Source organism: Aquila chrysaetos, chromosome 10 (genome assembly GCF_900496995.4).
Source record: "Aquila chrysaetos chrysaetos chromosome 10, bAquChr1.4, whole genome shotgun sequence".
Classification (NCBI taxonomy): Eukaryota; Metazoa; Chordata; class Aves; order Accipitriformes; family Accipitridae; genus Aquila; species Aquila chrysaetos.
Window position 1 is genome coordinate 42,950,980 of NC_044013.1, and position 27,371 is coordinate 42,978,350.

At 39.3% G+C, this 27,371-nt stretch overlaps 1 protein-coding gene and 1 long non-coding RNA gene across 4 annotated transcripts in view; one reads left to right on the forward strand and one right to left on the reverse strand.

Moving 5' to 3' along the window:
• Positions 1–16,246, reverse strand: part of LOC115347599 — a 48,101-nt gene extending 31,855 nt beyond the window's left edge. The window contains exons 1-3 of one of the 2 annotated variants that reach the window (XR_005933385.1): positions 15,284–16,246; positions 9,046–9,166; positions 72–4,607 (exon numbers count right to left, since the gene is read on the reverse strand). This is a non-coding gene — a long non-coding RNA (uncharacterized LOC115347599). Of the gene's footprint in view, positions 1–71; positions 4,608–9,045; positions 9,167–15,283 lie in introns of those variants that run through there. The other variant, XR_003925544.2, reaches the window with a different exon arrangement.
• Positions 16,247–16,308: 62 nt separating this feature from the next.
• The window catches only part of PAFAH1B1 (platelet activating factor acetylhydrolase 1b regulatory subunit 1), a 38,097-nt gene continuing 27,034 nt past the window's right edge, over positions 16,309–27,371 (forward strand). Inside the window, exon 1 of one of the 2 annotated variants that reach the window (XM_030029142.1) lies at positions 16,309–16,528. The gene's annotated coding sequence lies outside the window, so the exon portion shown is untranslated. Of the gene's footprint in view, positions 16,529–16,661; positions 16,784–27,371 lie in introns of those variants that run through there. The other variant, XM_030029143.2, reaches the window with a different exon arrangement.

Sequence of the window (27,371 nt, forward strand, 5' to 3'; positions counted from 1 at the left end):
CAGCCTAAAGGTGGAAAGCTATTTTCAGACTACGAGAGAGGCCTAAAGAGAGCTGAATTTTTAAATACTCCCCTTTCTCCGATTTTTTTTAGTACTCTAGTACTTAATGCAAGATACTACAAATTGAAGACCTCTATTTATTCACAATATGTGTATAAAACTGACAAATTTTCTCTACTTACACGTCTCAACCTGATTTCTAGGGAGTGGAAAAGGCTTCAACCATTTTTAATTTTTGGCTTCACTCCTATGGCAGACCAGTAAGGCTCAAGAAAAGACCACATGCACTTCATGTGGGGACCACCAGACAGTCCCAATGTGGACAACAGCTATCCCAACAAACATAGGATCATTTGAACTATCAACTTCACTGGGTCATCCCACGTCCCAAATCCTGATTGTCTTCCAAAGCTTTCTTAGGAAATGCATGATTATACCCACATAATCACAACAAACATTGAATTTCACACTCCCATTTAAACCTATGGAAAATTTGGGACAGATTTACAGAATGGGAAAAGTAGACCCCCTAAGTAATGTGTATGTAATAAAAAGCATCTTACAAAATCCACTGAAGTGGAAAAGCCTTTAAAGGATAACTGCCTCTATTAAATGTTGAAACAGTATGAAAAACTAACTGCCCTTATATCTAAAATTCTTGATGAGGACTGAGTGGAGGATCATTTCTTGCCAAGTAATTCAGATATAATCAGGTGAGATCCACCTGTGCCATGATACCCAGTACCAGACATGGGCTAACATTCCCTAAATTGGGTTAACACTCAAACGCAGTTCAGAAGTTAAATGACCTGGGTAGTTTCTGTCTAGCATGGACAGACCCACCACTTACAGTGTCACACAGTTCTGCTCTTAGGCACTGAGGAAGTGCTGTAAAAGAATAATACTGGAGACATCCAAAAGATTTAGACAGCTTTATTGCTTGGGGGAAAAAAAAAAACAACCCAACCAACAAACCAACCAAAACAACTCAAAGCAAAGATTCAAAAAAATCAAGCTTTCCAGAGAAATTAAAGGCAGCTGGACCTGACATAGGGACTGGACTGGTGGTACAGCGATGCTCCCTCTCCCTGTCTCATAGCTGCCTTTCATTTGGCTCTGAACCAGTGTCATTGTTAATTGGATGCTGAGTGATGGATCTGGCCACCTGGCACTCTGTCTGGCTCCGAGCTGATGATCAACTCACTTGGCAGGCTAAGTGGGGAACTGGCCACCTGGCTAATACGAGGGCTACAGAATCTCTGACAAGCTGATTGCCAACCTGCTAAGACATTTTTTTATTGTAGATACTGACAGTAACTTCTCTCTTTTGCTCTATTCATCTTTCTCATCACAAGTTGTATGCTCACAAAGAAACACCCAACTCATGACCCCCTCCTCTCTTTACTTTCCTCTGTCTGCTACAACGGATGAAGACAGACTCCTGCCCTAATTACTAGATGAGAATAAAATGAGCTTCTCGCCTTCTCCTCCAATTTCTTTAAATTATTCCAAGTTCCCTACCCCCACTCCATCCTGTCTTGCTTCTCACCATCATTCTCAACACTCCAGATTAAAATTTGTATTAGCTGATGAGTTTCACAACAATTTCTGAATGGTGTAGTTTGTTGTGTATTTTTTAATTTGTAAAAATACTGATAAAAATTAAGAAGAACATCAAAACAAAGAATGGGAAAAGAATAATGTGAAATCAGATTCATGCCTGAGGGCTAGATTCTCCACTTGCCTTGCACCCTGTTTTATTATTAGCACTTGCAAAACCTTAGTGAGAAAAGCCACAATTTTGATATGATTTTTTTACATTCATTTTGCATATATGTAAATTACTCTACAAGGAGCAAGGCAATGCAAAATGAAGAATGAAGTGCACAAAAATACATCAGTAAAGAATTCTAGAGTACTGTCAGCACCACACAGTGAAACATCCTAAGTTATGCTATGAAAATGAATTTTATTACTTCAAGATCTTAAAGAAAAAAGTATTACAAGTACCAAAATTTTCTACTCAATTTCAAATGTACTATGACGAGATTCTACAAAGTTTTTAAGCTGGTCTTAGGATACAGTAAATAGCTAATGTCAAGCTCTTACATCCATTAAGAATGATCTGAAAATAATGTACTTTGTTAATTGTAATCATTGTACAAAAATTAGATCACTGATTGGAATAGGGCTATATTCACTCCTGGTGTGACTTCATTAATTTAAACCAAAGATTCATTTGCACCTTAAAGGGCCTGCTCCAGTTGACTTTAATGGGGGACTTGCCATAAGCTTAAAGAACTGGATCAGGCTAAGAAGAGGTAAGGTGTCCCAGGGGGTGGATCTTCTGAATTCTTCAACAGCCATAGTTTAACTGAAGTTAATAGAAACATTTTGGTTTATCCAAGTACTGGAGGGAAGTATGGTGTAGTTCTAACATCACCATTTAAATCAATATAGCTTGGCACTGGTGCTGAGAGAAGCAACCACATGTTTCTCCATCCGCTCATTTCTACGCTGATACAGCCCTTTTATTTGTCTCAGCCACAGTTTTCATGTAGCCACATGATGAAACACATCATGAAACTTATGCACGTAAAAAGTAGGGTCATTTTTCACTCTTGGTTATGTTTATCTTTGATTGTTCTCCCATCCATTCATCACACAAAAGGAGGGAACAGCATGGGGACAGAAAGAAGAGGTTGGGAACTGCAGAAGGGGGGATCACTTCTTTTAGCTGCAAGTGCTGTCTTAGAGGAGTTAACGTTTACAGTGAAACCACAAGATAAATAGCTCACCTCTAATAACTGCAGCAGCGAGGAAGTGTTCATAGGATTCGTTTAGCAGCAAAAAGATGTTATGAGCTGAAAATATGCACTGAAAAATGGCAAAGTGATATTATATTGAAGTAGCAGATGTGGTTAATCCTGAAGAATTCTCTTCATATGAAATAATTCTGTTCAATTTTCTGAATCTGCATGGTAAGCTCAGCTCAAGCTTTTAGCAATATTATAAGCATGAAGGTACATATCTATACTGTATTATTTACACACACACACAGAGTCTATGCCTAATAATATATTAATAGACACATATATTTGCATTAATAAGTTATTAGAAGTTTACACTTTGTGGTCCAAGATAAAAATATTAGAAAAGAAAGGAAAGGAAGGAAGGTGGTCAGGCAAATTCTCTAGTGATCTGTCACTTTGTCTCTCTTTTATTCCCCTCCTACATGTTGTTTCAGAGTGTTAGTGCCCTGAGCAACACAATAGCTGAGACAAAATGTTCATGTTTTAATTTGCTTCCAAAATTCAGTTCAGGGAAGCTGTCTGTCAGAAGCAGACATTTAGACAAAGTGCTGGTACCTTTTTAGAAGTACAACAGCTATGTGCTTCCATGTCTCTGAACTTTCCTGGAATTAACCTACTTATCTTTTGTAGCCTTTTTTTTTTCTTTCCAATTTTCGTAATAGCCCTGTAATTATAGGAAGAGTATCGCTCTACAGTCTAAAGGTGGAAGAAAATATTTCAGATATTCATTAAGACAGGAATGAATGTTAAACTAATCAAGTTGCTGTCTTCACATTATTTTTAACCTTTTTTCAGCTGGACAACTGATTTTCCTGCATCCATGTTGGAGAAGGTTTCAGGAAACTCTTACTGCTTTTTAGGGAGCCCTTACCAGCATGAGCACCATCTTTGACTACCTTTGAGCAGTGTTTACTCTCCTTTACCTGGTGAGCCTCTACTAATAAAATTACTGCCAAAGTTTGTAAGAATTTATAGGTGAGTCAGAAACCCACACACCAAACCACAAACATCACCAGCCACTGAAAGAATTTCCCTGTCCTTCAGAAGCCTCCTCCTGCAGAGCAGCATCACTCCCCTTTGCAGTCACCACGCCAGTTGCCTCTCGGGTCACTCCAGTGCTCTTTTGAAAAGTGGGGACAAAAAGGCATTGTGGTGCATTTGGCTCTTAGTGTACCTGCTGACTTGTCTGCGTTTCCATCATCTTCCATGCGGTACTGGTATCTGCTCCTATTAAGTGTCTCATCACTACTGGACTATGGAACCCTCACTGCTCATAATTTACATTAGAGAGGCTCCCACTTGCTTATTTGGTCCCACTTCTCCATTCTGGCTTTACAGCCACATGTAACTTCACTTTGCTCCCCTTTATGTCTCACAGCTCACATAAACACTGGACTACCAATATTAAAAAAATACAGTGATTTTAGCTGACTTTCCGTTTCAGATGTCTAAATGTCAGACTACAAGAGGCTCCCTTGTGCTCTCTGACTCTGTATCAGAGCTTGAACTACCAAGTTATTAGGTAACAGCTCACTGGCACAGAGCTCCTTCCAACGCATTCAGCTGGCTCAGCTCTTTCTGATCTGAGAGTGCTTTCCATTTTTCTGACTGGTGATGCATCCCATCAGCAAGGACCCACATTATTTTTAATCTTCAACTGGTAAAGGGCTGCTGAACAAGTACGATTGTCATCTCCATGCGTGCCATCTAGCACTGCTGGTGTTTTATTTTCCCCATCTTAGGTGTCAGTGGAATACTTGTTGCTGTTTGCTAACAGGCTTTGAAGACTTCCAGCTGTGGACAAGGATGATGGAAATTGTGGGGCAAGGGATTTATTACAAAACCTCAGCATTTGGCTTTATCTTAGTAAAGTGTGTGGCCCTCTTTCTGTTATTTAGCTGTCACTGCTAATATCGACCCAAATTGGAGCTGAGTGCTGCTGAGCCCCTGCAATTTGCAAAAGCCAGTGAATTGATCATTGGTACCTTCCCAGTGCCCCCATTGCTCTTCTTTAGTGCTCACCACAAACACTGCAGTCATTTCTTGGTTCTGATACTCACTGCAGTGACTGATGAGTAGCCTGTAAGCAACTAAATTTTAGTTCCCTGTAAAAGGTTGTTTTTCTTTAACTGGCCTGGCAGTTCAAGAATAGCTCTGTGCACTCTAATACATACAGTATTGTAAGTAATGACAGATAATGCTATCAAAGGTCTTTTCCTAGAATATAGGGATTAACTCATCTCATTAAATTGTACACATTCTGCATAGCATAATGCAGTACTACTTCAGGACAACTATTTAAGCCAGCCAAAAGATACTATGTTCTGTGAGAACTAGGATGATCCCTATCTGTCCTTTTACTTTCCTGTATTCTGATTTTTATAATCTTTTTAGATTAGTACATAGATATCACAGCACTGAGCACTTTAAAAAATCAAAAATAGACTACATTAGCTTAAATTTCTAGGTAGTAAAGAAACTCAAGAGGAGAGAATCATAATTAACTTGGAGCATGGAAAGATTCCCTTGTGGGAAAAACACCCTGAACTAAAAAAGGTAGTTTGTACAAAGTACCTAACAGTGAACATACAGAATCTGGCCCGTTATACACTCTGAAGACTGATGTCCTAGGTTGAAAGTGGAAAGTGTTTTGTTTTATTTTCCCTTGAGCATTTGTTCTTAGACATTTAAAACTTATCTGATTGTTTTGGATATTAAAATGTAATTATTGCAGTTTTCAGTGCTTGGTCTTTTTCTGTCAAGAAAATTAAAATAAAAGCTGTGTTGCTGGAATTGCCTACAAGTATTTCTCTGCATTCAAAGAATGCTTCTGAAAGCTATGCTAGCACATGGAGCCCAGTTCTGCTCACATTAAAATAAAAGGTGAAAGTATCCTGAGTATCAGTATATGAAGAAGGTAGGAGATGGAGAAAGCAGAAGTCCATACAAGAAGATCAGGCCCTCCAAAAACCAAACCACTTTTCCCAAATGATTTAGTTTTTTTCCTCATAACTTTTTCTTTTCAACTTACTAAAGTAACTCTTAGCAGTTTCTGGGCTGCTTAATTTCTTTCTGCTTCTGCAACAGCCTCTGTGACAAATGGCAATTGCATATATATTTGCTTCAGAATCAAGCTCTTAGACTGGTATTTATCAGCTGTGTAAATGCTTGTTCCTACAGATGTGTAGGTGGCTACAGAAAGGTGAATTTTACAGAACTGACTGTTGATCTATTACAGCTGAACATTTTAAAGTCCAGACTCCCATAGTAGTTATTACTGTCTCACTATAATTCAATTTCTTTTTAACAGCCTTACCTAACTTAATTATTCTGGCATAATATGTCAATCAGTTGCCCCCCCCCCTTTTTTTTTTAATTATGGTTACGTTGCCAACTTAAAATAAAAGATATTTCTTTCAGCTGTGTTACATACCATCAGCCTGATGAATTCTAAGTCCTAAGAAATAAGAGTCCTAGGAAATACTGTGATGGGAAGAAACAACTTTGCAAACCCAAACTTCTTTTTTTATGCAATTCTTGGTCTCTGCTGACTGGTTAGCATCTTTGGCTGTTTTACATCCTTCTGAACAAATACTTAAAAGAGGCAAATGGTTTGTTTGTTTGTTTCTGAAAAATTCCAGAGTAGCTCTGTAAATACAACAGGTCGGAAGCTACTACAGATTAGATCTATTAGATATAGTTCATATCGATAAATCTGCTTTATCAGTATGTCAGAAATCTTAGGAGGTACTTTGTATTGTCTCATGCCATAAGATGACAAAACTGTTCTAATCTAGTATATCCTTCACAGAGCCTGCTTAATAATGAAAAAGCTGCCATACAAGATAAAGAAGTGAATACAGATAACACAATGAAGCCTGAAAACGGGGACAGAGAAAACTCTCCAGGCCAAATGGAAATCTACTGCGATTCTGTAAATGAACCAAAGAGGAGTTCATTCCCATTTTTTTAAGAATTAGAAAATCAGTCTCAATTAGAAATTCTTCTCAATTCCAAATAAGAATTGTCATTATTTATTAACACAATTCCTAACCAAGGATGTCACTATGCATTAAAATGGTAACAAACTGAATTGTAATTTTTATAATTCCAGTCTCACACCTTGTTCCTAGTTAAAGTTGTGTGTCATTACTGGATAAGCCAGACGGAGTACTGATGTAAAATAAAGGGTAAAGACTCTGACAATCATGTCCTGTCATCTGCTGAGACCAGTCTGTCCTATGTCTCTTTCAGTCATATAATTTAGTGAATTATGAAACTATTCAATAAAACATTCTATTACCTAACTATAATCTTTTAGTGCAGCTCTAACTGAAACCAATGGAAGTTTTGCCTGCAAAATGTTACGTCACAGCTGGATGCTAATTTTTTACCTTCAAGTAAAGTTTTACTCCCTTTTTTCATAGAGAGCTCTTAAAACCACAGAACTCAGTCTTCACTGATTTTTTAGGTAACACATTAATTTAATGAAATTTGCTTAGAGTTTCCTATTTGGAATGAATACAGAAATTACAGTAGAGAGTCAGGGACAATTCATCTTTTCCATTAATTTCCATTGCATTTTTAATTAAGTGCGCTTTCTAACCTGACGAAAAAAAAGGTCACATCCTGAAATGTATCTTTTTCTAATTATATGTATAAACATAATAAGGTCACTGGGGGCACTAAATTATGCTTAGAACAAATAATAGAACTATACCAAAGGTCTGAGAAAGCACTTCAGTCAGTAGAGTGTGAATGCCCATTAACTTCCTGCTATAAATGTTACAAACCAGTTAGATGATGAATTCTATCACAGTCACCTAGAGCTTTACCACTGGTTTTGAAAGAGATTTTTTCCAATACTTGTTAATATTACTTTTGTGGTTACATTTACTGAAGCATATATATAAACAAACTTCATAAACAGGAATTAATAATGTCGGCATTTTAAATGTTTCAAGAAGTATTCAAAAAACATTTAATGATTTGCCCAAAAGAAGAGGAGTTATTGAGAAACCAAAGCACAGGACAACATCACAGTATATCAGTGTTAAGAATTTGTAGCTTTTCAAAAAATGAACAGATGTTCCTTCCTTCTACAATTTGCTTTACTATTCAGAATTACAGTTTCAGCTAGAAGGGATTAACGAAAGAAATATATGTATTCATGTAGTACAGAATGAATCATTTTACTGCTTCTGCCATTTACAGTTTTCAATGCTGAACTTCCACATGGGTAGTAGTGTAGCATCCCAAAAGTAACAGCAAGCACTCTACACCACTCTGTCTTCTTTCTGTGTATTTGCTGTCTGACAAAAGTTTTAAATCTCAGATTTTTTCTTCCATTTACAACTTTCAGTACATTTACTAGAAAATACCTACTATGACAGGCGATATCTCTAAGTGGTCCTTCTTCACAACCCATTTTAGATAACATATTATTAATTATACCTGTTTTCCAGAGGAAAAACAGTGGTGAAGAAGCAAGCTAAGGTTACTGTTTCCTTATGAGATACGCTATGAAGAACAGCCAAATCCCACTGAAGTACTTCATTACTAGGTAGCATAATACTGAATCACAGCACAACTAACAAGTATAATTGCATTCAGAAAGTTTCATTTTAAGAATGTGTCAAACATATAATTTGATTAGGGCGTGTGAGTATCTGTGCATGGGTTGTTCATGGTACATTCTTATGTATGTGAATCATAAGGCATTATGAGCCACCTACCTCCTGGTAGTAGGGAAGCTGCAATATTCCTTTCTACTAGAAAGAAACCTGGATCATCTTTTAAATCAGCATGAAGTTGACAGCAGTCTCAGCACACATCTATTTCAACTCCTAAGCCTTCTAGTTAGACCAATAACATTCATGATGTTACTGAGAAAAAATAGTTAGGAATATTCTAATCTAAAAGAAAATTTGAATTTTCTGGTAATAATAAATATTCTAAAATTTAAAAAAATGAAGCATCAGTATGGCATTTACAATTCTGAATAGCTCTAATTTTTGTAAAATGTTGCTGATTTTAATGGGGGACTAGATTGTCAGTTTATTAAAGTTTGGAAAAGGTTTATTAGTTACATAGATTGTATGTTAGGAAAAGAAGAGCATTAATTTTCCCTTTAAGAGGTAAGTATTTCTGTTCAGGATTATATTTTTGTTTAGAAGACATATAAGATTAAAAATCATCTTTCAAATAGCTACTGACCACACCTTCTGCATACCTTAGCCTGTATGTTATAAATCTCCTCTGTTAGCTTGTTAATAACTTCAGCTGCAAAGTTCATCGTCCTTCTGGAGAGGCAGCAACTCTGTCAAGTCAGCTCAGCTTACTGTTGCACCTGACTAGAACAATAAGATGTTATGTCAACAAGACATGCAATGATCACAAACTGTTGATAAATTTCCTTTAGAACAGCCACAAGTTACAGTTCCTACATAGCTTTTTCTATTTCCCACGCCTATAATGGAAATGACATTATGAATAACTTCTTTCTCTAGTTTTCATGGATCAACTAAATATAAAGATGCTTGTACAATTAAAATTGTGTTTAGAATGCTGCAGCATCCTTGGGGCAGAGGCCATATTTCCCTATTGTTTTACAATATCTTGAGCAACAGATTCCTGCTGTAAAAGCAGAACTTTAAAGAGCTTCTGGTGATTCTGCAATAACAAACTAATATGTATGGCTGAAAATGATTTAGTGGAAAGAAAGTCTTAACTTAGAAGCAAATTCCAGATTTCTATGTGTTATATATAAACAAAAAAATTATAAAAGCATGCAAATAACACAAGAACATCTTTTAATATTAGGTTGAGTGCAGTGAAACTACCCTTTGCTGTATGATGATTCTATAAAATGCAAACAATGTCATTTAGCATTGCTGGCAGTGCTTTATTATTTCAAGTGAAAAGGAATATAGTGAAAGGAATTTAGAAGGGGGTTGGACAGTGTCAGCAGTAACAACATACATGATTACACATTACTATAATTAGGAATGGAATTTAAAGAATTAAAAAAGCAACATATTTGCTTTAACTATGCTTTTGACTCAGCAGCAATTCCATTGATACACTTGGCAGAGAAGTTTATCTCCGTCTTTTTTAAAATATAAACCCATTACAAGGAGAAATGCTGTGACCAAAGGTAAACACTTCAATATAAAAAGGGCCCTAAAAACCCTCCAGAAGGCAGTTTAATCCAAATCTGGGATAACTATGGATTAAGAATACATTGATGTTAGTTTGTGCTCCCCTCTTTTAATACTCCTACCTCATGCTAATATGCTTTGGACTATTTTCCCCAACCCTTATACTGACCAACTCTTATGTTATAGTTGCTTTTTTTGCTTTGATACACAAATTTGTGAAGAAACCTTACATCACTACTTTCAACAATCTTAGTTTCTTTTATTTCATTCCGAAGTGGGATTTCTAAAGGTTTTAGGTGCAAATGAAAAAGTGATGCTGAGGTACAACAAAGGCTTGCACTCAGAGTACATCAAACTTTGCTTAATTGCAGTTGCAGTATGCTTAGAAACATATCCGTAAGATTGATGAATGATTTATCTGATCTAAAATATCTGCATGTGCATTTGTAGCAGTTTTCTATGCAAATCAGGTACTTATGCACACAAATTATTCTAGTTAGCTACAGGAGTCTATGATGGCCTAATCTGCATGTTCTGCTGTAGTACACCTCTAAATTAGCATGAAAGCTGTGTGCATCTTTTGGATGCAAAAGTGCACAGCCAATTCGATTGAAAGGTGGATCTTTTATTATCTTGGCATTGCTTTACTATACTTTTAATTGGAATTTACATGGTACTGGCATTCACTTTAACTCATAAAAACATTTTGAAGATATAAGGAATAATTTGATGAAAATATTAAATAAGTTCTAAAAATAAGTATATTAATCCTTTGAATAAGTGTAATTCTCAAACAAATTTTAAAAACTTGGGAACAGAAAACATCATCTTGTATGGCAATAAATACCTGCAATTAATACTCCTATGTTAAAAACTTTGTCAAGGTTATTATATGCAATACTTGTTTTCACAGCATCACAAAAAAGGATACTTTTAATATCTTGCTGTGTGGGGACAGAGGAGGTTGAATGTGAGGCACAGCAGACACTGATTATACCCTCTCTAAAGTGCAAAATAGCCAGCAGATAAATTGTGACTTAACAAGTGAGCCAGGCTTACAGCTGTCCGATAAAGCTGTACCTCAAAGGTGAACAATAAAGTTTATATAAGGTCCTCTGTCAAGGTACAGCCAGTAAAACCAAAACTGATAAGCTGATGAAATGCTACTTGTACCTGGACTTTCATCCTTTGGCTCTAGGATAAGTAGTTGCTGGACTAACATGTGAGTTTAAAGAAGGAACCATGTGAAAATATCCACAGAAATACAGACTATTGAATCAAGGTATAGAAAGACAACATTGTCACTGTTAGTAGCACAAACTACTTATAACCTATGCATGATGACCAGTTGAGAAGCAAAATGAAATAAATATAGGCATGTGAACTTCCAGTAGTAAAAATGGAAGAATTGCTGAAAATTTTATCACTTCACTTTCTTTATAAAAAATTTGAAAAGGGGTTCACTTCAGTAAAAAATTCTACTGTGAAGGGTGATGACTTTGCACAAGGCCAAGGTTCTCAATACTGAAACATATTAGAGACCGGATTTGTTTATCTTCTCTTCTTTTTAATGCTACTAAGAAGGTCGGGTAGAGAGGGATACAGTTACAGATCGCCCTCATCCTTATGTTGATAATATATAGGAAAGGCCACAGAAGTACTGGAAGTAGGATTTCTAAAATCCGAACACACATTAAAAAGGAATCTGAATGCTTTTGTGCTATGTTTTGCATTGGGAACACAAAATTTTCCCACACATAGGTATTTTCCCTCTGTTTTGTTTGCAGAAACAGTAATTTTTTCAAGACCTTTAAGTTAAACCCCAAGTGATGTTAAAATTAAAAAATATACAATGGCAGAAACTTTTGCATGTGCTTCCATCTATAAAAACAATAAAGTGGACACTTTTGCAGTTTTAGAGGCAAGTCTTGCTTGAGCCACAGAGAAGTCACTATCTACTAGTGAACAAAAAGATGAGGAAATTCTCACTTCTTGTGATTTACTCCAATGACAGGGTTAATGACACAAGTAGACATGCCCATTGACTCACTAAATTGAATGGCAAGACAGAGCTAGAAGTTAATTTTCCTTTGGTATGTGCTTAGGCACCTAGTTACGACAGTATTTGTGTTGCTAGAATTTATTCCCGACCTAAAACGGAGTTGATCTTTCAGTTCAAATCTGTGGAGCCATTTTCATGCAACTTTTTCTCTTTCAAAGCTCTGTAGTTGTAACAGCTCATATCTTTTCTAGGTCAGGCACCGCGATGGACTTGCAACATGTAAATTAGTTGATTACAGTGGTACAGTCGCTACGGATGTTTTGCTACACAAATACGTACACATGTAGAATATTAATGACAACTTTCATTCATAGGCAACATATGAACGATCAATGAATGAGGTTTTCAGTGTTTAGCAGAAATCTTTTAGCAAGCTTTGATGTAACGTTTTGAAATATGTAATCTCCAGTGTAGTAGACATAGCTGTGTGTGCCACCCCATATGGTAAAAAATACACTGAAGAAGCCTGGCTCACTCTGAAGCGTGGCTGTGCAAGTTGTAAACATTTACTTTAGGAATATCCTGAAGAAAAATTTGAAGTTGGAATCAGAAGGATCTGCACTTCCCCGCCAAGGCAGAGGGTATGTGTTTTCTGTTATCAAGGTACACTGTGGCAATCAAGGAAACTATGAAGAAAAACGGGCTCTCAGACTCCTCACAGTTCAGCTGTACTGGGAGCTGGGATTTTTTTTCCATCCCAGTATCAGGCAAGGATAGTACAAGGAAGGCCAGCTGTAAAAGGAGAATAAAATACCTGTGTCATAAAAGTGTTGGGAAAAGTCATTAATCTCTGTGAAATGGATTTAATTTCTTGGGCAGGTGCTAATTATCACTTGAGTATGCACCCCAAAATACTTGATGTATTAGAATTTTGAGAATGTCAAAGCAGTTTTGCCTGCTTTGCAAACAAACTTAAATAAAGCAAAGGTAATTTTGGTGTACCATTTTCAAGTCTTACCCTAAATTTCAGTCCCTGTTTCTGCAGATATCCTGCTCACTCATTGCAGTTAATGTAACGGGCACTTCTAGAGAACTACAGACTGGCCAGCCTGACCCCGGCTCCTGGGAAGGTTATGGAACAGACTCTCCTGGAGGCCATGTTCAGGCACAAGAAACAACAAGGTGACTGGGAGCAGCCGGCACTGATTGACCAAGGGCAGACTGTGCTTAATGTGCCTAACCAGCCCAATATTCTGCAGTGCGATGACCAGCTCTATGGACAAGGAAAGAGCTGTGGATATTGTTTACTTGGACTTCAGCAAGGCTGTTGACATGGTCTCCCAGTATCGTTATAGCCAAACTGGTGAGATATGGACTAGACACGTAGACTGTACAGATGGGGGAAAAATGGCTGAACCATCAGGCTCAAAGGTTTGCGATCAGCAGTTCAAAGTCTGTGGGACTTCAGGATGTAAGATACATGCACAACTATAACTGAGAACACGCTTATAGTAATTAACCTGAACGTGAAAAGGGCTCATATCCTTTACTTACAGTAGGAGTGGAAGGCTCTAAGCTACTTCCAGGCCTGTCCATTTATAATCAGCACATTAAAAAACATACAATGGCATACAATGACTGTATGCCTCTTAAGAGATAAGAAAATTTACTTAATATGTTTAAAAATTAAAAGTATGTTAATTGCCAGAGAACAATTTAAGAGGCAAAAATTGAACAATGGCTAATACCCCCTAGGACTTAGAATGTGGGAAGTAATAATCTTCAGATGGACACATTATTTTTCTATATACCTGGGTGGAACAAAGGATCATGCAGATTTGCAATTTTGCTCCACTGCATTTCTTATGTTGACGTGTCTATGAAATACCACTGCCACATGCCTCATGTGGGAACCAGGAATGTTATCTCTGCCATGGAAGGAGAGTACTATTGCCAGCGGTCAGCACAGAAATTTAGAAATACTGGTTGGAAAAAAATATGGTATGGCCAGATCCAATCCTCTTTTTTGTAAAGTATCTGAACACTTCCTTGAAATGTTGGTACGGGATACTGACACATGCTGCTCCGTTTTGATTGTTTTTCATTAACAGAAGGATCAGATCCACACTGTGTTGCCTCCTCACTGGGAATTTGGCCTGCTGACTTATCCAACTGTTTATCTCATCATTAATTATATTAACCAGTATATTGAAACTGAATTACTCTATACTTTTAGCCCACTTTGAATGTCACCAGTGTATTTGGGAATGTCTGTGATATCATCATCTCTGGGTATAAACTATAAGAAATTTTCAAGTCTTAAATGGATCTAAAACTTGTAATCTATTCAATTAAAAAAATAAGTTAAATGCAGGTTCATAGTCAAAATTTGTCTTGGATGCATTTGCAGTTTTGCATTGTGTATTGGGTTTAAACAGCCTTCTCTTGCCTACTGCTAGATAAAATAACAGCATAAACAAAAGAGAAAGTGACTGACCATAAGCCATAGCACAACAGTGAAGCTGACAGAAAGCACCATCAAGTGCCCTCAGTACATAAACAGAGATTCATTACATATACTTTAGGTATGAATAATCTCAGTTGCTACTTGCAATAGAAAGAGATAAAACTATACATCTTTTGATCATGAAATTTTCAGTGCCCCTTGAAGTTTCTTCAGGTTTTTGCTATACAGATAATTTTACATGTGGAATTACTTATTTTGTCAAATCAACATTTCAGAAAACTTTATGGCCCACGTTAAACATTGTATTATGCTGTTATGCCTGCCAACATTAAAGGTGACTTTGGTCACTGGTCTTTGATAGCGACACATGTAACCGTTTCCTGTAACAGCAGGTCTCTTTCTGGTTTGCATCTGGATTTACTGTGCTTAAGCAGTTACACTGGTTGGGTCCACTGCCAGCTCATCTCTGGCATTTACCAAAGAGAGTATTTTGCAAAGCACCTGCGGAAGGACTGCTGTCACCAATACTCAAACCATTGAAGACCATAAGGATTGCAAAATCAAAAACTGAGGGGAGAATTTGGCTTCTGATGCACACAGTTGCTTGACTATGCTTGTCAAATGGCAACTGAGGGAGGTGGCAGTCCAATTCTCCAGGACTCTACTCTGTCAGTTGCTTCTTGTGAGCATGTGGATTAAATTATCAGTGGTCTGTGCCTCAGTTTACCATTAGAAACACCGACATATTAAACCAAGGATATGCTGAGATTTAACTAAGCAGGGTTTGTAGAAGACTATGAAAATATTCTATTCCAAGTGTAAAGCACGATTTTTTTCATACCAAGTCCGTGAATGTGCACTAGCAAGATGCACGGGGACACACCAGGCTCCTGGATCTCCACTTGTACAGAGGTAAAGGTGACAAATGACATGCATGCTTCTTTCAAATCTGGTAACTCTAGGTCTGCGGGACGAGGTTACTCACTATAAATAGTGCTGTCTCAGGAGCACATTCCACACAAGCCAGAACATGTCACAGCAGCAGTGTATCTGTGTGGCGACACCAAACGCAACAGAAAGGAGCAGCGTAACTCCACTTTAAGACTTTTCTTGGCAGTTGCACCAGTTTGGTTAGAACAAAGCCAGCATCAGCTCCTTCACGGCTATCCAGAGCGGAAAGCTGTGCTGCCCTGCATCACAGGGCCCCATCTCACTGTTCTCTCCATCGCTTCGCACAGCGCTGACGCAGATACCGTGCGTTTTGTGTCACGCGAGCGCTAGCTATGTCGACAGTCCACGAAGCATCCTTCAGGCTACGCCATACGGATATACGTATATATTTGCTCTGCCTTTTCTTTCTCTTCCGGTGGCATTAGCCTCTTCCCTGGTATTTGCGGGTGTTTTTTGCCATTTACAGACATCGCCAACACAGCTTTGTCACTAATTAAAACGCTGACGAAGAAAAGAACGGCAGCGCCTGTGCGGTGGCGTGCGCGTGTGACATGGGCGGCAGGTTGCCACACAGCAGCCGGAGCGCGGGCGTCTGGGAAGAGACGCTTACAAGGAGCTACAACGCCTGGTGCCAGAAGGAGGGGCGGGGGAGGGGGGCGGGGAAGGGGAACGACCGGGTACCGGGGGGTCCCGGCGTTGCTGGGGCCCGGCGCCGGTGTCAGGCCCTCCCCACAGGCCTCACGGGGCGCGCGCGCCCGCGCGGAGCAGGCCGGGAGACGAGCGGCGCGGGGCACGCCGGGACCGGCGCCCTTACGCCTCAGCCTCCCAAGATGGTGGCCGGCCGGCGGCTGGCCCCGCCCCCCCCCGCCGCCTCCCCGCCCCCCCTCCTCCAGCCGCCGCCGCCGCGCACATGCGCAGTGGCGCGGCGGGCCGCGCCGCTCCCTCCCTCCCTCCTGGCGGCCGGGGCGCCACTGACAGACCGCGGAGCGGAGCGGTGCTGAGCGGCGAGAGCCTCCGGGACGCCCCCCCTTCCCCTTCCCCGGACCCCCTTCCTCCGCGTCCCGCCCCGCCGCACCGGTGAATGGGAGAGGCGGGCGGCGCCGGCCCCACAGAGCAGAGCGAAGCGGCGGCTCGGGTAAGGCTGGGGCCGCGCCTCCCCTCCCTCCCTCCCTGCCCGCCTGCCTTCCCTCCCCCGGCCGCCGTCGCCCCTCGCGGGAGGCTGTCCCGGCCGGCGGCGGGGCCCGGCGGGCCGTGCGGCCGGCGCGGCTCTCCTCCTCTCCTCTTCTCTCCCCCCTCCTCTCCTCTCCTCGGCTCCCCGCCCTCCGCTCTCCCTCCTGCCCCCTCCCTCCTTCTCTCCGGCTCGCTCTCAAAATGGCGGCCGCGCCCGTTGGTGAGGAGGGAGCCGGGGAGGAGGCGGGGGAGGCAGGGCGACGGGGCGGGAGGGAGGCAGGCGAGGCGGGGGACAGTCCCCGCGCCCCGGCGGGGTGGGGTGGGGTGGGGTGGGGTAGGGTGGGGTGGGGTGGGGGCCGCCGGGCGCCGTTCCCTCCCCTCTCCGCCGGCCCTTCCCGGGCTTCGGCGGCCGTCCTGGCTGCCGGTGACTTAGCAGGAAAACAGGGCGCGGGGGAGGAGTGGGCCAGACAAGGGAGCGGGGTGGGGTGAGGCGGAGAGGAGCCCCTGCGGTGGGCTCCGGCTCTCCCGGCCTTCGTGTCCTCCCCACCCCTTTAGGCCGCTTCGTTTCTTCTGGTGACTTAGCAAGATACCGGGGAGGAGGCGGTGGGCCAGACGCGAATAATGATGAAAAAATAGTCTGGGGCGAGGAGGCCGGTGTATGTGTGCCCGAGAGGATACCCAGCATCCCTTCCCCGAATTCCTTCTGGAGGGTTTCCTCCTGTTCTCCTCTCCCCCGTCCTCTCCGAGGGCAAGGCAGGCGTTTGTCAGGAGGTGGCCCAGATATCCAGAGTCGGCCGCAGCACAGAAAACAAAACGAGAATTGATAATACAAGGGAAAGAAGTAGGTGTTATTTTAAGAATTTGTTTCACATCCACCCTGTTTTCCTGCAGTGATCTAGCAGGGAAAGCATTGATAGGAGGTGGCTCAGACCTTCAGAACCAGCTGCAGTAAAAACGGGGGAGGGAGGGAGGGAGGTCTAATCTCTCCTTCTTGGGGTCATATCGCTGCCCAGTTGTCTACAGTTGCACAGACTTTCCTTGAAAACCTTTTAATAGCAATCGAGTTTGCTAAAATGCTCTCTTTATTGCTACTCTTGAGGTTTTGTTTCAGCAGGAGGTTATACGCAGGCAGGGCTTTTGATGGAAGTTGGGGGGTGGGAGTGGTGCCTCCCTTAAAAAGTTTAGGGTTTAGTCAGTTCTGTGGGTGTGAGGGTTTGGTTTTTTGGTTGTTGTTTAAGGTGGATGCAATTAAACTTGACCTTTAATACCAATAATGATATGACACCTTCCCTTTCTTTGCCGTAGTATCACTGGTAAAATTTCCTTGCAGATAGTGCTGCAGCAGAGGGCTTGGTTGTTGCAGGTCAAGTCAATTCATAATGAATTACCTAACCAGGGGATGGTGGAAGGTTAATCTAAGCTATATTTAAAATCTTTAATAAACACTGTTTTACTGTAAATAAATATTTGGGCATATTGACCTGGCTGAATTATGTATTTATGTGGAGATTCTTTTAGGTGTATATTCCTGTGGCAGTATTGTTTATAGTATTAGGAGATGGGGGTTAAAGAACCTACATTCAGTGGTGATCATTTTGTAAATGATTGTGCAGCATTCGGCTGGTTTTCGGAAGAGGGAGGGTCTGCTATCAAAATGTTATTTGCCCTTAGAGTCATTTTGTTAAATAGGAAAATTATGTTAGGGAACTAAACAAAGAAAATATTTTTAAACAGATTTATTGCAAATTTCTAGCTTGTTCTTAGGGATCTCATTTTTTGTGTGTTTCTTTTGATATTACCATGTTTATGGATGCTGTGTGCAGCCATTGAGCAGAGAAGAGACTGGGTGGAGTAAGGAGGCAAAGCTGCGAAATGGCTAGATTACCCTTTCATAGCTTTTTTTTTTTTTTTCTTTGCTGGGGTGGAGGAATACTAATTGCCGTAACAATGAAGTCTCTTCTTTAGGGAAGAATCTAATGGTGCAGGAACCTTCTGAAATGAAACAAATCTCGCATTCTGTTTTGAGGCTTATTTTTCTGCAGGGTGGATCTTGATTTGTCTGACAGTGAGAAGTGACCAGTCACTGTTGCAAAGCTGGAATTTTTTTGTCTGATAACCAATTTATCGACTTAGATACTCACTTGTTGAATTTATTTTATTTACACTTTTGATAAGAATTATAATTTTTGTGCAGGTATTTTACACACAAGATCTTTGAAATACAGAGAACCTCCTGTATTGTTGCTTAGTGCTATTATTTGTTCATGTAACTTCTTGGTTAGACTGGGTTATGGGTGGACGCACAAGAGAAGATGATCCCTGCTTTCTCTGGTGACCACAGTAGAGTGACTCCTATTAGTGTATGGACTTGATTGCATTACCTTTCTTCATGTGCTGAGTTCATATAAAATAATGTCTCAAGATTTTGGAAGCCCTTTCTAACAATATGGCTCTGTAACAGAATTACTGTACCACTTGGGTACTGCTGCATCATGGGGGTAATATTGATGCTTAGACTTAAAGTTGTGTAGGATAGGTATTAGAACAAAGGATTTGGGGAATACAATAGGGATCAGATGAAGCACCTAGAAAGGGCTGCTTATAGAAGTGCTCTCATGTTCCAGATGTGGCTCATGGCATTCCCACCTGAATTCAGTGTTGATCAGAGCAAGTACAACACTGAACACGAATGATTCTGAAGCAGGTTGAGGTTTTGCTTTTTTCTTGGGTCTGTCTCAGTTCTGGAGTCCAGTTTTTGATGGTAGATGGCCACAGATGAGACTGTGTTTGGTTTTAATGTGCCCAAAATTAAATTAAAGGGTAGTGGCTTTTTATAAGATGTAGTTCATTCACTTAGAGTAAATGTTACAGGATTCAATGGATGTGTTCACTAAATGGCTGTGTCTAAAAATGTATCCAGGCTAAGAGCAATGAAGAATCCAGTAAAATACTTGCCTCCGTATAACTTTGGTTGAGTTTTGTCCTTGAAGTGATGGCAGTTACTTTCTGTACAGGAGTAACTTGTTAATTTCTGTTCTACAAAAAAAAAAAAAAAGGCATTAATACTTACCTTTATGACTGTATGTGAGGTCTGTCTTGTGTGTATTGCTGACTCTTCTGCCTATACTGTTTCTGATGCTCCACCCAGCCTTGAGTGCTCAGTTTGTATTCTTTGTCAGCTCTCAACTTTTTTGTCTATCCAACTTGCTATCAATGGGACAGCTATTGAATTAACATCTGTTGACTGTCTTGCCCAACTCTCCAACGTTGTCTGTCTTCAAGAACTCTATAACCAACTCCCATCAGTGCTAATTAAAACATGTTTGTACCCTCTTGTAAAATGTTCTGGGCAAACAATAGCTGGAAAACCTCTGCCTCTCTATAGCTCAGATATATACTATGTATGTTTGTTACAAAGTTTATTTTCAACCCCCTGTAGCTGCTTCTGGTATTCATGAACTAAAGTGGCTGGAATTACTGTAGTATGAAGGGGAGCAACTTTTGAATAGTTTTGTTTCAATCAGTTTTACCTTGCTTTTGTGAACTTCAGGCCCATTTTGTAAACTAAAGGCAAAGACTGTGGAAGGGCTGCTGAAATGTCTGTGAAGTGAACACTGAAATACTGGTCAGCCTGAAAATAAGAACTGTTTAGGCCTAAATTTAGGAAATCAATAGGACAATAAAAATCAGTAATTATTAATAAATAATAATTTCAGATCTCATATAGGGTGTGGGGAGTTTCCAGCCTATAACATGTAATTTGTGATGATAATTGAAGATATTTCCCAAGTATCAAAGCTGTGTGTGTTAATCAAAATGGTTCTGGGTTTCTTCTGAGATTTACTGTAGAGAAGTAGTAAATTATGTACTATGTCTATATGTGCAGATCTGCTAATGAAGTTACAGCTGGTCTCTTCTTTCCCCTTTTTATAAGAGCCTAAATATCATTGGCAGAACAACCTGTCTACTAAAAATGTATTCAGTTGATTAAGCCTTGCCTGGGTTGAATGGCTTTCTCAGGAGCTACTTTATTACCTGACACAAGGAAAACAGGGCTCCTAATGTGGCTTTTGGGTGTTGTGAGCATAGGTGTTTATTAATGGGTGATGTTGCTTTGTCTTTTGATCTGCCTGACAGAGTAGGTTACACCTCAGTTTAAGTTTTTAAAAATAGGCATTTACACTAAGACATAATCCTGACCTGTTTAAAACTAGTTTTCAAGTACATAAAGTTATTTCTTCAGAACTCTTACTATAAATGCTGTTCAAGTTAGCAGGACTGTGCACATGGTCATCTTCTGCATGGAAGGCTTGTGCCATTACTGAAAATGCAGTGGTGTGATTTGAGCTGTAGCTGTATTATATCAGCTTCATTGTGGTGCCCTTAGCTTAGGTTGAGTTAAATGTCTGTTTTTCTTGTATTACAGTTATTTTAGAACAATGCTTTTCCTCATTCCTACCATGTTTTGAGACCTACTGATGAGTATTATATATTAGAAACATTTGAAAGAACCATGATTTTTATCTAATGAGTACTTTAGTTCTAGTTTTAATGTGGCAAACTTGATAGGTACTGCAGGTTAGCCCCAGCAGATGTATATATCCAACTTGTATCTTATCTTAGTTGTTTAAAGAAGGGCCTTTTCTTCTAAATAGTCATTGAGGCAGGACTTGAATGAGGCAATGCTTGTCTCATTCAGCATGTTTAAAAGCTCATTCTTTTTTCTTTTTTTTTTTTTTAACCTCATGCTCTCTCTTTAGGGGATTAGATAGGTGTGACTTGGGCTATCTTGCTTTTAGTTCATTGTCATGGAAGCCACCTATCATACCACTTCATGCTGGCATGTAGTGTTAAGAAAATTTCAAAGAAAAATGTTACAAAATAAGTGTATGCTGTGATCCATTTCATCAGTACTATAAACATACAGTTCTCTTGAAAGCAAATCATGTGTGCACAGCATTGTCATACTAAGCAGTATCAAGAGCACTGATGCATGCATAACTATATAAAAAAAAATCAACATTATGAATTCAAAGTGCTTGTCAGTTAATACATTTAGAAGTACTTTAGCCATTTCTTCCTTATTGGTACTGCTTCTGAGAGAGCCCAGCAGTTTGACTTGGCTGCTTATGGACTTTTGGATAAGGATTGGGATTAAATAAATGTAATAAATACATCTTTGTGGTTGTGATTCTGTTGATTCTGGAAGACTTGCCTGATATTTTTAACCGGTAACTAGTTGCTGCAGTCTTGAAAAGGTATTTCCAGTTACGAGACAATCCATCATGGTTGAGGTTTATAGGTGGTGCTGCAGCAAATGTCTGTCCTGTAATTTTCTCAGATCCGTTGTTAAATAGGTTCCTCTTGAGTGAGTTCGTAAGATATGCTTTTCTGAAGCACCTCTTGTTCTCCAGTGCTTGCTGGTGAGTCAGCTGGCATACCTCCTTTGAGGTAGGGCTAAAGGTAACAGATTTTATGGCATGATGCCATACTAGCTTACATCTGAGATAGCACAGTGGCCTTCATGATTGAGATTATGTGTACCTTCCCTCTTGTATCAATGTTAATTGTTCCTATTGTGCTCCAGAGATCTTAAGTTCTTTTGGTTTAATTAGACGAGTCTCCCCCCCCCCCCGCCCACCGCAGATTGCCTCTGCCTTGTTTTTCTGCATGGAGGTAGCTTAATGCTAAAGCAAAGGTGTTAAGTTTATCCTTCTTTAAGACTAGAGGAAAATCAGTTAGAAACATCTAGCCTGTTTACCTGTGGATAAATGACTGTTTCTTTATGGAAGAAACAATGTTGGCGGTTTGTCTTGTGCTTGATTCACCTGTTTTTGGGGGCAAAGAAAAAGATAGGCTAAACAATTTTGTTTATTTAAATGCTAGTGTCTTTACGTTCTATTAAGAGGTTGATGTCATTAATGTGAGCGTATATATGTATTTTGAAACAGATGGTGTCTATTAAATCAGTAATGGTAGAATTTTTTGGTTCTCACTCATCTGGATTTGTAGGCAGGAAGCACAAACCAGATTGGGGGAAGCTTAACAGAGGAGCTCCGATGCTAGTAGTCATCTGCAGCAGACAGTAAGGATGGGGTTAAAGTTTGAACATCACGCATGCCATTTTTGTAATAAAATCTTGTGAATAGCTAACGCTATTCCAGCAAACTTGGAATTTACTGTGACAAAACCATGAAAAAGGTTATAAGGCTGGGATGAGTACTTACGGAAGATAGTTTCCAGTACCACAGCACATCACAATCACAAATTTATACATGAAAAGAATGAGTGCTGAGATAGTTGTGAATAACGTGGTCTGCTGCCTAGTGTCTGGTCTTTCTTGGCCCTGTATTGTTATTGTTATCTGACATTGCTTCTGCATGGGAAGGTGTTTTCCATTTCAGCAGTAAAAGAAGTAATTCTGTGTTTGTCTTCTGCTCTCTTGGCTTAGATGAGGGACCTTCCTCCAGGCAGAGCACTTACTCTCTCCAGCAGGAGAGTTGCTGCATGTGCAAACAGATAGGAGATACAGGGATTCTGAGAAGGGATGCTGGAGCCATTTTGGTCAACAAGCTTTGAAAATGGCTAAAGTGCCAACAGAATGTTCTCATGATTTGAAGAGTGGAAGTTCTGTCTGAATTTTTGTTTGGATTTCTTTGTGACTTTGATCTTCTCCTGTTTCTAAAGCTTTTAACATAGGTGTTCCTTCAAGATGTTTTTCATATATAAATTTAATCAGTTCACAATCATTTTTGTTAACATCACATTTCCAATATAACAGGCAGTTTAATAATGAAATATTTAAATTTGGATATAGTCCTGTGACCTCCTTTATAGTTGTAAGTCTATTACTTAATTCTTCAAGCCAGAGAAGTATGGGGGTAAGAACTGAAAAGAACAAAGTTCAAATCCAGTGCATGACTGCTGACCAACCGTAAGAAACTATTCCGAGTACATGCTCTCTTCTCTTAGTGGCTAAGAGAAAGTAGCTTAAATACAGTGTTCTAGAATTGCTATGACAAAACGTGTATGTATTGTTTGACGTAGCAAACATGATTTTGAAAAATGTCTTGCTGAAGTCATCCAGATAAACCATGATGTGCATTGCACATTTCTCTGAACAAGTTTGGAGTAGCAGCTTATAATACTTCAGCCCACTGTAACAGTAACCCTCCTCCCTCAATCCCGTTCTTCTACACACATACACACACATACACACACATACACACACATACACACACATACACACACATACACACACATACACACACATACACACACATACACACACATACACACACATACACACACATACACACACATACACACACATACACACACATACACACACATACACACACATACACACACACCACCCCTACCTCCCAATTTCACTAACCCATGTCTGACCAAAAAATCATTCAGGTTTCCAGTGAAGTTCAGTGAAAACCCAGTGGGGGTTAATATGAATTTACAACTAATTTTGTGAAATAATTCCTTGCTGTCATATCACTATCACAACGTACTAAACAACAGCATAACAAGTTCTGTGTCCAAAACTTTTTCACATGTTTTAAAGGTTTGTTTTCTACTGCAGCCTGCTTTTTTACAGGTTGTTCATTTATTGGTAGTTAAATTTACCTGCATTTTCACACAGAACTGAACAGGCATGCTAGAAGAAGGATGTTTTCACTTGTTTTCTACCAAAGTCTACATGTAGACTACAAATGTGAGCTCTGACCTGGAAGAAGCTTAAAGGCATTAAAATGGCATGTAACGACTATGTGCTTGAGATGTTTCTCCTGAGAGTTAATTGTATCATGCTTCTGTCAGAATTGCAAAACTGAAGTGATAGAGGGAGGATCAATGTCAAGATTGAATTAATTTAAAGACCTCTTTTCTCCAAAAAGTATTTTTCTAGCAAATTTGGTCCAAATGCATTGAAAAGTCACGTAGTGTTGGTGCATGGGAAGGTAATAAGACCAAAAATGTCTTTTGTTGTTTTGCAGTCCTAAAGGTAGATAGTGGCTGCCAGTGATCTGTTAAGTAGTGATTATAACGTGGAATAATATGGAAAAGTAGATGGTCATATAAGTCTAGTTCAAAATGCACATCTCTAATTAGGACAGAAATGCATTTATTTAGGGAACATGCAGTATAGTTAACTTGCTCCTGTTTTATAGCATCTTGATGACATTTCTTAGCTTTATTTTTTTTAGATGTAATTACAACCTGCATTCCAAGTCTTTGGAACATAAGCACTATATCTGACCTGCTATAGATTACTTTCTAGTTCCCCATGGATTTATTGTTGAATTATTTTCAGAAGTAAACTACAGTATCAGGTTAGTAAAGTCAATTCAATTAACCTGTAAAAGTAGGTGAAATGGATAAGAAAACAGGTGTAGGACTTTTTAATTTTTTGTGTTAAAAATATGTTTGCTTTGATAAACCTTCAACTCAAATGGAGAATACTTTTGGTAACTTATTGCAAAATGTGAACAAACACTGCACAAAATGCCATATTATGTGAAATACTATATTGATATACTTGGCGAAGCATTTGTGTTTAAGACCTATGGGCATTTTAAGACTTCACTTAATTGCAGAATAACAGGCTTATGAAACATGTGAATTAAAAATAAGGCTCAGGGTTGTAATTCAGATCAGATTTGGTTTTTGTTTTGTTTTTCCAAAATAAGATAGTTGTTGGAGCTCACTTTTTCATAATCCTTCAGTTAGCTTTACTGATGTAGGCTGAAAAGTGGAAAAAAGATTAGCCCAACTCATAAATGAGTAGCTTTCTTGTATTCTTCAACTCATCCCTGCTGGCTTAGCAGGTGATGAATTCTAACCTTTTCTAGGATAAGGTGTGTTTGCCACACTGTAAGAAGAGCTGCATGGCTGTTGTCTTGTGATTATACTGTATATGTGCTTTTCTGCTGTAACTGAGGGTGAGGAGAAGGGGGGGAAAAGGAACTGGATGTTTTATTTTACTTGTTACTGTTTTTCTTTCCCATGGATAGATGGAGACAGATTTGTAAGAAACATTTTCAGGTTATAGTTGTTATCCTCAAGAAATATGGATATTACTTCACTTTTTAATTAGATTCATATTTAAATGGCACCTTCTATGGAATCTGTTTCTAGAGTACATTTGTGGTAAGAGTTGTCCTATTCTGTGGCTTGAGTTTGATAAAGCAGCTTTTTGCTTACTGGGTTTAAAATAGAATCAGACAATTAAAAAGTTAGTCTAGATTAAAAGGAAGTGTTCTTATATACTTGCTAGAATTTAGCAGTATAATCTAGAGGTATAAGAGAACAATTCATTTAATCTAGTTCTCCCGTAAAGAGCTGTGGCTCTAATTGCCTGCAAATACTCACAAATAACCACTTTAAGTCCTCTTGTTAATATGTTGTGAAACAAGATACACTGTTGAAAAACTTTGTACCCAACTAATGTGCCAGCCTTGTAGCAAGAGACAAGGCAACAAGAGTTTCTATGGATCGTCTCCACTTCAAAGCATTGTGGAATTTAGTTCTGATTGCATCAATTCAGTTAGTCTTTTTGGTGGCTCTGGTCTCTGCTACCACTTCATAGGTGACTTGCCTTTCACTGGGACTGAAAAATTACCTGAAGAGAGGGAGCTAACTAAACTAGGATTTCAGATACATTAACAAACTCAGAAGAAAACATAAGGAGTTTTCTTCCAGGTAAATCATTTTTTAAGAACAGTAGAATGTGTTAGAGAAACAGCTTGAACGCTGGTAGCATGTGGCTGGACATTCAAGACTGTCTTGAGTTTTACACAAGTTGTTGGAACTTTAAATGATTGCTCAAATTCAGCTTCAAATTTAAATCTCAATTTGCAATCTAAAACTCTTAATTGATTTAATAATGTGAACCCAGTTGTGTGTTCCTTTTGTTTGTAATGGCTTATATGCCTTTTTAACACCCAAGTACTTAGTATTAGGTGTGCCTAACCTGACAGTCTGAGAACATGATCTCAGATTTTGTCTCCTTCAGAGAAACATTCTTGTAGAAGATTATTAAATACATGATTTTGTCATAGTAATACTTAGAAAACAAATGGTCTTGTAGCTGAGTTTATAAAGGTATCAGGATTCTGAAAAAAAGCGCAAAAATTTACTGTTCTTAAAGCACAGCTGTGCACAGCTCTTTGATAAGCTTTCAGTGTTGAATGGTGTTGGTCTGTATCTGCTAATACATTTGCTCTGTAATTTATGCCATCTAGGTCTTCTAATTTTGGATATAATGAGCTACAGTTATGTGTTCAGTGTACGTAGCTTGTGTTTTTGTGGGGAAGACTGTTTATGGAGCCTAAGCAATGGTCATTAAAACTGCAGAAATTTAGTTAATTTATTTTTAAGTTCCTGGAGGAGCTATGAGCATATATTCCAAGATCTGCAGTAACAGATTGGTCAGTAGTGGTTGTTAGGTTGCTAGACAGCAGCAGCAGGGTGAACTTGGGGTGGTGCTGATGTAGTAACTGTTTACTGCTGCTGCTGATGTTGTGAACCAAGGAATGATGTTGAAAGTGATTTTCCTGGTTTAACTCATAAAAGTTCAAAAGTTAAGAGAGAAAAAAATAAAATACAGGAGGGACAAATGTGCCTGTGGGAATTACAGGAGAGAGGAAAAGTGCTTAAGAACATATTAAGACTGATTGACTGTTTTTTGTAGTGGCTGGTAAGCAAATGTTTCTGTAGGCTTGAGGACTTAAATTACCGGAACGATAAAGATTTTGAGCCTGGAGTTCCAGTGGGCGAGACCATCTTTCGTCGTG